The sequence below is a fragment of the Macrotis lagotis genome, chromosome 4, assembly GCF_037893015.1.
Source record: "Macrotis lagotis isolate mMagLag1 chromosome 4, bilby.v1.9.chrom.fasta, whole genome shotgun sequence".
In the NCBI taxonomy this organism is placed as follows: Eukaryota; Metazoa; Chordata; class Mammalia; order Peramelemorphia; family Peramelidae; genus Macrotis; species Macrotis lagotis.
In genome coordinates, this window is record NC_133661.1 from 33995886 (window position 1) to 34008251 (window position 12366).

Here is a 12366-nt window from a genome sequence, read left to right on the forward strand (position 1 = left end):
TGTATCATTAGTATTATCCCTCCTTAGAAACCCTTCTCCCCATCCCAAGAGAAAGCAGAAGGGAAACACTCCCCCTTTAACAAATTGGCATAGCCAAACAAAATGAAACCCCATGGTGGCCATGCCTAGAAATGTCCATCTCTGGGCCATGTGTCCCTCATCTAGCCGTCAGGAGCTATGGAATATCTTTTATCATAGGTCCTCTGGAATATGTGTTTGGTTAGTCTTTGATCTGAATTCATAAATGTATCTAATTGCAATATTGTTTTTATGCAAAATTAATCTGATTCTGTTCATTTTGCTTTGGTTAGTCTTTAATACCCAGGATTCTCTGAAATCACTTCTTATATTTATATTACATTCTTACATTCTTTTGTACTTTCTTACAGCACTAATATTCCATGACATTCATAAACCACAACTTGTTCAGCCATTCTCCAGTTATTTAAGAGATGATTTAGCTAAGACATATCTCTTTAGATCCCAATTCCCAGGCCTTTTTTTCTCTCCCCCTACTTTCTTTTAATCCCTGGAGTTCATATTGAGTAAGGTAGTAGCTAGATCAGAGGAGGATAGATTGGAGGAGAAAGACTGACAGGTAGGGACCCCAAGGAAGAGACAATTTAGTTATCCAAGCAAGAGGACTCAGAGAGGGTGGTAGAGAAAAGAGGATCAATAGGTAAGATGTGGCTGGTGGGGGGGAGAGAGAGTAATTGAGGAAGACTGAGGGATGATGGTAGCTCAGCCACTATAGAGGCACTGTATGGGGGGATGTGTCTTAGAGACAGTCTGAGATGTTCAATAGGTTGTTGGCAATACACAGCTAGATAATGGAACTTGGGGCTACTGAGGGATGAGGCGAGAGAATGAGAGAAATAGAGGGAGAATGGAAGGCAGCCCAGGACCAGTGCAGGCAGGGGTCCCCAAAGGAGGCTGAGCGAGCAAGACTGATGGGTGGAGAACTGAGCAGGGCCAGAGGGACCTGGAGTCATCTGTAAAATCGATAAAAACATCTCTGATGGGGCGGCTAGGTGGCGCAGTGGAGAGAGCACCAGCCCTGGAGTCAGGAGTACCTGAGTTCAAATCCAGCCTCAGACACCTAATAATGACCTAGCTGTGTGGCCTTGGGCAAGCCACTTAACCCCATTGCCTTGCAAAAAAAACAAAAACAAAAAACATCTCTGACATGGGGATGAATTAATGTTCATCACGTGTTTAGCACTGTGCCTGTTATTTTTATTATTGTTATTCATTAACTCCCAGGTTTTGAGAAACTAAGCTGATCACAGTCTCTTCCCAAACTGAAAAGCATCCAATATGGGCCATATACAGATAAAGGGGATGTGAGTTGTTCATTTTGGAAGCAATTTTTAATGCCTGGCTCTGTTTGAGGCACCATAGTAGATGCAAGGCTAGAGATAAGAAAGGCAAAGAACAGTTCCTGCCCTTAGAGAGCTTCTATTTATTGGAGAAAGAAAAATTAGAATGAACCCAGAGAAACCAGTCATCATCCTTGCTGCTCACAGTGTTTGGATGAGCTGGGCCTTGCCACTCTGCCGGCCACTGTGTCCTGGGATCCTCCAGACCTGCTGTTGAATTAAGAGTGGGAACTCCTCCCCATGCTTAGCACCTGTGTTTAACTTTTGGCCAACATGAGGAAATGCATTTTCTTTTTATTCATTTATTCAGTCATTCATTTTTTTCCTGCAAGTTCAGTTGCTCTTTCAGTCTCCCTTGCTGAATGATAGGACCCCAGCATTATAGATCCAAGGTCACACAGGAAATAAGGAGCAGAGGTTTGAGGCCAGGTCTTTTGTTTTTAAAAGTAGTGTTTTTTCCTACTCTATCCTTTTGATTGTCAAATACATCTCAGTGTGAATGTGCTGAGGCCCTATCCTACCTAGGTCCTTGCAGTAGATTCTATGGATTTTCCAGTGATGATACCTTTTGTACCCATCTTCCACCTAACCTCATCCCTACCTCCAGTCCCAACTCAGTGTCACCAAGTTCCTATTGGCAGAGGTGTTGTGAAGCTCTGACAAGATGATGGATACAAAGTACTTTGCAAACCTTAACATGCTCCATGAATGTTCATTATTGTCGTGATTGGTCCCATCTGGTGAAGATATCATTCTCTCACCTTTCTACTGTCCCCTTACTAAGTTGAAGCAGTATTTATAGGATAGCAAAAGAATGTATTGGTTCATATTTAATAACCAGGCTATGTGGAGGGGAAAATGGGCTAACAATACACTTTTACCTTTAATCTACATTATTAATATTTTTCTCTCTCACTTTATTGACAATCAAAAAAATCATTCAAGCAGTTTTCCATTACCAGGGTGTAAATGCCCACACCTACCATTTAACAGTAGGCTTTTGCAAGCCCTTGGGAGTTGGTTCCAGGACACTTATCTCTGCCATTTGGACAGTTTGAATTGGATAGTTTGTAGGCATCTAATATTCAACTTTTCCAAAATTCATCTCTTCCCAACTTCCCAGTTTCTATCAAGGACACTACAGTTCTTATCATCTAGGTTTGCAGTCTTGGAAGTCATCTCTGACTGCTTACTCTCTCTTCCATCCAATACCTTATCCATTGGTTTCATCGATTCTTTGTCCACACCCTCTCTCATTTGCATCCCCCCTCTCTTTATTTTTGTGACCATCACCATTGTTTTGATCCTTAGTACCTCTTGTATTAGTGCAATAGTTTCTTATTAATCTCCCTGCTTCAAGGCTCATCCCATGCAGTCTATCAGTGAAGTGACCACAGTATTCCTCTTTTAATAAATTCCCATGACTTCCTGTTACCTCTTGGATCAAATGCATGTGCCTCTCTTTGTTCTGGAAAGCCCTTGACAGCCAGGGGCTCCCTGTCACTTCTGAGGTTCAGGATCATCTTCTCTGCTTGACTTGTCTGCACATCCCCACTCCTTCACTCGCTTCAGTAAATCAGCAAACATATTAAGCAGTTACTCTGCCAGACAGTGCTTGGCATTCTGGAGACAAAGACAAAAATGTTCTTCTCTCAGAAGGCTTACATTTTATCAGGAGAAACTCTATGTACAAGATAAGTACCAGCTAATGTTGGGAAGGATTTACTAGGTGCTTAGAAAATAAAGAAAGACTGCATGTAATATGTAACAGTTCTAGATGATGACGGGATACATTCCAGTTATGGAATGTGCAAAGTTTTTGGGATGTCTATTGATAACAAGATGATCAGAAACCATGTAATCATTTCAAAAGATGCAGAAAAAGCTATTGATAAAATGCAATACCCATTCTTATGAAAAGCAACAGAAAGCATAGAATGTAAATAATTATAAAACAAATTTAGATTTATTGATGGTTAGTATTATTTTTAATAAGTTACCTAAAAATTTTCATAGTCCTAGAGACTGTATGAATGAAACTGAGAGGGAAGGATGAAACGTAGGAGTGAGTGAGAGTTGGACAACAAGAGCATTTTTTTTTTTTAGGTTTTTGCAAGGCATTGGGGTTAAGTGGCTTGCCCAAGGTCACACAGCTAGGTAATTATTAAGTGTCTGGGGCCGGATTTGAACTCAGGTCCTCCTGACTCCAGGGCCGGTGCTCTATCCACTGTGCCACCTAGCCACCCCCAACAACAACATTTTCTTAAAGGAATCAAATACCATGAAGGTTTGGAGAACAAATCAAGTCATTGGAACTTTATTTTACCTTTCACTTTCATTGTAAAGTTATTTAAATTCAAATGTTATCTCAAGGATAATATTAAGAAAAATATCCTTGCTGAGATGAAAGCAGTTTTATTTTTTTAATTTATGAAACATATTTTGCATACGTGTGGACTATTTTCTTTTGAAAATGGAAACTAAATGTTAGTTTTGATTTTTTTACTTGAGTAGTTAAATCTTATTTTGTTCTTTTTGAAATATATTTGAGAGATTTTTGTTGGTTACAGTGTTCTCAGGAAGTAATTCAAGATGAAAATTTAACCATCATTTGGGATGATGTTATCTATTTTTAGAAAGGTATTTTGGAACCATGTCTCTGAGGAAAATAGAGAAGAAATAACATCCTGCATCTATACTTTCAACTCCCTCTGCTGCCTTTTCCTAAACTTTTCTTCCCCCAATATCTTTATCCTAGTCTTCTTGGTACAACTCACTTAGCTTGTTAACATTTCCCTTGATGTCCACAGTTATTCTCCAGTGATAGTTGAATATTTTTCTCCCACTTCACTTAAACTGTTTTCAAATAGACTTGTTTTCTGACCTGTACTAGACAGTAAGTTCCTTGGATGACGTGTGTGAACAAGGAAGGCAAAAGCAGAAGAGCAGGTACAGTCTAGAGACTGAACGTCAACAATCAGTCAGCAGGAAGTTGTTAGGGAACTTGAAGACACTTCAGAGGTTACCTAACCCTGCCCTCACATTGGAAAGTGTAGTGACTTGTGGAAGGTCCCTTCTTAAGGCATTAAAAGGTATATTGATGACATCTGAACTCAAGTCTCTGAATCTCAACAGCCCTGAAGAATGCACTGGTCATTCTGGGGCTGTCTGCTGCCAGCATCGAAAGGCAGTCAGCCATAGGGCTCTGGCTGATGGGTATTTTAAATTTAATTTTTATTTTTTCTCTCAATTACATGTAAACAAAACATTTTGAAATTTTTTTTAGTCTCTTATTCTTTCCTTCCCCCGCCCCCCTGAGAAGTCATGTAATTTAATATAGATTATACATGTGCAGTCATGTAAAACATTTTCATATTAGTCAAAACAAAACACAGTCCCCAAAAAAGCAATAATAATAAAGTTAAAAAAAAACTATGCTACAATCTGCATTTAGACTCAGTTTTCTTTGGAATTGGATAACATTTTTTAAAAATAAGTCCTTCAGAATTGTCTTAAATCACTATATTACTGAGAATGGTGAAGTCATTCACAATTCTTTCTTTTACAGTATTACTGTTACTATATTCAGGGTTCCGGTTCTGCTCACTTCTCGTTGCATCAGATCAAAGTTTTCCTATGTTTTTCTGAAAGCATCCTTTTCATTATTTCTTAGAACACAGTGGTATTCCATCATAATCATATGCCACAACTCATTCAACCGTTCTTCAAGTTGGTGGGCATCCCTTCAACTTTGAATTCTTTGCCACCACAAAAAGAGCTGGTATATAGAAATATTTTTGTACATATAGAGGTAATTTTCCTTTTTCTTTGATCTTGTATTGCTGAGTCAAAGGTCATGCATAGTTTTATAGACCTTTTGGCATTGTTCTAAATTGTCCTCCAGAATGGTTGGATCAGTTCATGATTCCACCTCCAGTACATTAGTTTCCCTATTTATTTCACATCCTCTTCAACATTTGTCATTTACTTTTCTGTTATATAAGCCAATTTGATATTTCTCTAACAGTAGTGATATAGAGCAATTTTTCTTATAACTATAGAAAGATTTAATTTATTCTGAAATCTATTCCTATCTTGACCATTCAACATTTGAGAAATTCATGCATTCTTATAAATTTGACTCAGAAATGAGGCCTTTCTTAGAAAAGAAAGTCTCTATAAAATTTTTCCCCTAATTTCTGCTTTATTTCTGATCATGAATGCATTGGTTTGGTTTGTGCAAAAAGTTTTTTTAATTTGATGTAGTCAGAATTATCTCTGTTATGTCCCATAATGCTCTCTCTCTCTCTCTCTCTCTCTCTCTCTCTCTCTCTCTCTCTTGCTTGGTCATAGTTTCTTTCCTGATCAATAAAACTATTAGGTAACATTTCTTGCTTCCTAATTTCTTTCTTTCTAATTTGCTAATGATGTCACACTTTATGTCCAAATCACATACCCATAGCAACTGGTGTTGATCACTGGCCTTAGTGATGCTTGGATAGACTGTGATAGGACCTTGTCACAGCAGAGTAACAAAAAATAAGGGTATTTGTAGTGTCTCTCCTTGACTGTCTATGGGTGCGCCATACATATGTGTTTCTTAGGGAGCTTTTACATCCAGTTCTGTTTAAGGAGAGAGAATGTGGACATCTGTCCCATTGTTAGCTATGGTGGTGGCCTTGCCAGGATCTTCTGCATTCCTCCTCTTTCAGGCAGGTCGCTATCAGAGGTCATCCAGCCCTTACCACCTGACCCCTTCCTCCTTTTATGGTCTTCTTAGACATCATTTCTCTTGATGTACTTGACCACCAGGGACAGTGGCTTTTTGCTTTCTTGACATACAACTCTCCTGACTCTTCTTTGTTCTGGAAATGCTCCCTAGACTCCTCCTTCCTTCCTATCTTCCTTCATGATGTCACTTAAATTTTCCTTCTGTAAATGTTCCTATGAACTCTTTGTGCCTGGTCTTCCAAACTTGTATTGATCTGATTAACCAAGTTGGACACTTTATACCTTGACCCCAACATAGTGATGTCACTTTGGTCCTCTTCGAGAATGAAAGATGACGACTACCCAGCAAGACTGGGTATAATCATTCAGAGGGAAATAGAGACCTTTAATGGAATAGATCCTTCTAAGCTTTTCTTTCTTTTTTTTTTGAAAATGGCTACTTTAATCAATTAGCAGCTATCAACACCAAGGCAGGATTCTCTACCAGCAAAAAAAAGATTTTAACTTGCTAAAGGCTCAAATGATAATTATTTTAGAAAAAATATTTTTAATTAAGATGTGTACATTTTTAATTTTAAGAATTTTAAAATTTAAAAGACCATGTCAAAAAATTATGTCAAAAAATTTAAAAGACAATACTATTATATATTTAATGAACTTCAACATAGTGTAAACATAACTTTAGTTTGCATTAGGAAAGCAAAAAATTCATGTGACTGGCATTATTGTGTTGGTCTAGAAATAAACCTGAAATATCTATGAGGTGTACCTGTTAATGAGGGCCTGCACTAGGATGGTAGCAGTGTCAGATGAGGGAAGGAAGCATATATGAGAGATGTAAGGTAAGTAGGAACAAGAAGACTCACTACTGATTGGCTGTGGGGTGGTGAGAGAGAGAGTGAGGATTTAAGGATCATACTGAAATAGGCCTCAGAAGGCCACTTAGTAGGAATGAATAGAAATTGCAGAGGTAGTTTTCAACATTATGTAAGAAAAAAAAATTCTGAATCCTCTCTGTATCATTCCAATTTTAGTATATGTGTTACCAAAGCAAGCACTCTTCTAAGCTTTTCTGTTAAAAAGGTTAGAACTGTGAAGAAACTTTGAAGTTCTAACACAGAAGCTAACAGAAACATAAAAGTTAAATATACATGAACAAAAGTAAAGTACTAAGCTAGTATAAACTTTTTATTCTAATATGGGATGAAGATATTTGTGTTCTCTCTGAACTTATCAGGTTCATAGCGATATTGAATTAAAAGATGTGGGTATGGGGCGGCTAGGTAGCGCAGTGGATAAAGCACTGGCCCTGGAGTCAGGAGTACCTGGGTTCAAATCCGGTCTCAGACACTTAATAATTACCTAGCTGTGTGGCCTTGGGCAAGCCACTTAACCCCATTTGCCTTACAAAAACCTAAAAAAAAAAAAGATGTGGGTATAGTTGTTAATGTTTTTCATAATTTAAAAAGAATAATGGAAGAGGAATAAACTGGTGGTGGGAAGGCAGAAGAAAGAGGAAATTATCTCACCTTATCAGGGTGAGTAAGCTGACATATAGACATATGAGAAGGGGGTGAGGAGGAGTGGTTGATTTCATTCAACCTTACTCTTTCAATTATTTGAAGGGGAAAGAACATGCACCTACTTTGCTGCAGAAATATTTTTCATTCAACTGGAAAATAGAAGGGAAAAGGAGAGAATGAGAAATTAGAGGGAGGATAGATTAAGCATGTATGAAAATATAGTTCTTTTTGAGGTAGCAAAGTATGAGAATCTGAGTAGGTGCTCATAAGAAGGGCATAGTTTCAGAGAAGACTGAGAAGACATATAAATTCATGAAGCATGAAAAACTTGAAGGAAATTTTATCCTTAGATAATTCTAAAGACAAACCCTTTGAAAGACTAGAAAATCTAATTAGTTTAAAGACTAACCATGATTCCGGAACACTAATGATGAAACATTTTACTTGACTCTTGATAGAAAAGTGAAGGCCCGAGAGCACCGAATGAGATGTGTGTGTGTGTGTGTGTGTGTGTGTGTGTGTGTACACACACACGTGTATATAAGTGTGTTTGTACATGTACGTGCCTATGTACTTGTATATATTTGTGTGTTTGTGTCTCTACCTATTTTTTAGATTTGACCTATTATTGAAGTTTGTTCTGCTTGCCTATACGTGTTTGTAGCAAGGATTTTGTTTTTCCTTACTTCTCAGTAAGATGGGAGTGGGATGTTGTGAGAACGTAGAAATGGTGAGAAATTACATTTTTGCTAATTTTTTTTAAAAAAGAAACTATAATAAAAAAGAAAATCTAGAGATCCTTTAAGGCTATAATGTAAAGGATGGGGCTCATAAAAAGCCCCACATTGTATAGAATGTAATTTTTACATGTTCAAAATTAAAAAAGACAAAAGGACAACTTAAAGAAAGAAGTGACCTATTTCCAAGATTTTGAGTGAATGTTAAAGAGTTCAAAAGAAAAATATAAGAAATATTGCTGTATTTAGGATATATGAGCTAGAATATTTACTGTTCTCTGACAACCTAACATGGATTCTAGTGGCTCTTCTTGTCACTTGATCCCCCTTCTCCAAGTGATATATCACTTTCAAAAAGAAGATTAGTAGTTGTTAAAGAGAATTTTTTCCTTTCTAATTTAATTAGAGGGATAGAATGAACCCTTGGCTCTTACTGAAAAGGTAGTTTTTAGAGAATAGATGTTAAAACAATTTTAATTTTGGGAACAAACATAATCTCTAGATCTTATAGGGGAGATATATCCCAAATTGAAGCACAATATACCAAATATTCTCAAAAGTTTTATATATTCAGAGTAGCCAAATATGTTTCTCTAAGTCTATATGTTTGCATGCTATCTGACTTTTGACTTGTATCATTAAACTCAATTGTTCCATCCAGTGTTAATAATGATCTTTTAATTGCCAGAACTTAAATCTATTTTTTTTTTTGAGGCAATCGGTTTTAAGGGACTTAGCCAGGGACACCCAGCTAGTAAGTGTTTGAAGTCACATTTGAACTCAAGTCCTCATAATTCCAGGGCTAGCATTCTATCCACTGTGGCCCCTAACTACCCCATTCTTAGGCTATTCTTAATTCTCATCCTTTTTAGCCCTTCAGCAGCATTTGACATTGGCTGTCTTCTGTTCCTATTTAGTCTCCTTTCTGGGTTTCCATAACTCTGTTTTCTTTTGGTTCTCCTCTTACCTCTGTCTGATAACTGTCCTCTTTTGGACATGGACCAATATCCATGCTTTAATCATTGTATTTGAACCCCAAGGTTCTGTCCTGAAACCTCTTTACCCTTTTCATTCTCTCACTTTGTAACCTCATTGAACTCCATGGGATTGTGTTTAGGTGGATAAATAACATGTCTCATATATCCAATCCTAGTTCCTCTCCTGAGCATTTGTCTAGCATCACTCCACTCTTCTCCATCAAAGCCATCTTCTTATTTTTCTCAAGAGCATTACCATCTTCCCAGTCATCCAGGATCACAATCTGGATGATATCTTCTACTCCTCACATTCATTCATCCTCTCTCTCTAGTTACCATCTCTTGTCTTTTATATCTCTACAGTGTTTTTAGAATATAGCCTCCTTCTTTCCATTCACATAGCCATGACACCAGTTGATTTCTTAGAAGTTTTAATATACCTGGAACTTGAATAACATAAACCTAAGTAAGTAATTCATAGAGACATTAAAAGAAAGAAATATATGGTATGGAACATCTTTGTGGTTCATTGGATAGAGCACCAGATCTGAAGTCAGAAAGACCTGAGTTCAAATGTGACAACCTCAGACATATTTTACTAGCTATGTGACTCTGGGCAAGTCACTTAATCTTGTTTGCCTCAGCTTATTCATCTGTAAAATAAGCTGGAAAAGGAAATGGCAAACCCCTCCAGTATTTTTACCATGAGTGAAATGACTGAACAACAGTAATAATATAGGACATATAGCAAAGAATGACCTTTGTATACATAATTTATTCATTTTGACCTCTCCCAAAGATTGTTTCCCAGCAGAATTCTTTTATGAGTAACTTTATGCTTACGTAGTACTATCCCTTTAACCAATATATATTTGGTGAAATATGTAGGAAAATCTGTAATCTTTTGCTTTTACAATACTTATCTATCCATGAAAAAGAAAAGTATTTGTTCTTTTTAATTAAACTTTAAAGTATGTATTCATTACTTCTAATGTTTTGTCAGTTTGATTTTTCATTGACTTATGAAATAGCAAATAGGGTCTTCAGCCCAATGAGTATTTTTTTTAAAAGGCATAATTGTGATCTTTGGGCAGTAGTCTAAAGTCTTAAAAAATATACTGTGTAATTTCAGTTGTAGAATGGAAGAGATTTTAGAGATCATCTACTCAGACTTCCACCCAAAGAAGAAATACCGCCTCTATCCTTGCCTGAATATAGATATTTAGCCCTGAATCAACACTTAGAGTGACACAGATCTTTACTGCCATTGAGGCAATCGTTTTCATTGTTGAATAACTCAAATCATTAAAAGTGCTAAGACTTTTTCCACCTTATAGTGAAAGAGGGCATTGAAATAGGGCTTGGAAAATATGAGTTTCTGTCCCGGATCCACCACATAATTACTTATGTGGCCTTATGCAAATCAACTCATGGAGAGAATAGCTAAGATGGCAGAGTAGGAAGTAGCAATAAAGTGTAACTGCCTTCCTGACTACTCCCCAAATAGAAGCCCTAAGTCTGCATAGAAATAAGCAGGACAGGAAGCCCAGACCAAAGGGAAGCCTCCAGTTTTACCATTCAGACCCTGCCAAGCTCTCTCTTGGCACTCCAACAGGGGTAGACCCAGAGTTGTATTGCTCAGACACTGGCAGAACTCAGAGCACGAGGACTGCATTCCCTAGCCCTTAATTAGCCTGCAGAGGGAAATGAAAGTCCAGAGCCCCCTAACCTAATGCCTCTGAGGTCCTAGCATAACACAACAGGCCACCCATGCAGAAAGCAGAGCCTAGAAGAGAATCCAGCAGGGCCCAGACAATTCTAACAGAAGGATGCAGAGCTTGGCCTTAACAGTCAGAAAATAAGTCCGCATGATGGAGCAAACCCAAAAAACAAAAGGAAGAGGAAAAGGAATGCATTGGTTGGAGGTGGAGGTAGGGGAGGGGAGAGGCAGTTTAGGGGAACCTTATCATAATTGAGGTGTACAAGGAGAAATCTAGACAAACATGGAGAAAGGGGTGAGGGCAGGAGCAGAAACTTCAACTTACTCTTATCTGAACTGGTCAAAGGATGGAAGAATACACAGCAAGTTGGACATAGGAGCACATTTCCCTCAAAAGGGTGCCAAACCAGGAGAGAAAGGAAAGAAGAGAAAATGGAGAATAAGAGGGAAAGTAAGATTAGAGATGGATTAGCCATTATCAAAATGAATTCTTAAGGGTATACAAGAATATAGATTGTTCTTTTTGTTGTGGCAAAGAGTTGTAGACCAAGGGAGTGCTCATGAGTTTGTGTAATGGGTAAATAAGTTATGGTATATGAATATGATGGAATACCACAGTGCTTCTAAGAAATGATGAAAGGGGGAACCTAGAAGACTTGTATGAACTGATGCAGGGTAAAATGAGAAGAACTAGCAAATGGGATCTACAGGCCAATAAGCATTTTTTAAAAAGTTTAATTTTTTAATATAATTTATATATAGAACAACAATTGTAAAAGCAAACAACTTTGGAAGGCTTAGGAATTTGATCCATGTAATGAGCAACCACTGTTCCAGATGACTCAGGATGAGGTGAAAGACTCAGTGTAGAATGAAATATATCTCTCTGTACACACACACACACACACACACACACACACACACGTATATGTGTGTATAAATATATACTATATGTTGTGCATATAATTGTTTATTATATATTATATATAGTAACTTGGCTAGTGTGGAAATTTGTTAGGCATTTACACATTCATGATGGGGTATTTTGTTTTTCTTTCTGTTGGTGGGGAGAAGTCATGTGGGAAAGAGAAGGTGGGTCGTTGCTAATTGGAAAAAAATATTTTTAAAGACTCAAATGAGATGATGTTTATAAAGCATTCTGAAAACCTGAAGTACAATATAATTTTAGCTATTATTATTAACAACAGTGATTATCTCTTTGTAATAAAGCCTAAAGTTCAAGAGTAAAAGACTACCCTTGAACTATTTTTATATTTCTTGATATTTTCATCTATTTGT

At 37.3% G+C, this 12366-nt stretch overlaps 1 protein-coding gene across 5 annotated transcripts in view; it reads left to right on the plus strand.

The window, feature by feature from the left end:
- SCAPER (S-phase cyclin A associated protein in the ER) overlaps positions 1 to 12366 on the plus strand; it is a 381601-nt gene that overhangs the window by 25948 nt on the left and 343287 nt on the right. The window lies entirely within an intron of this gene.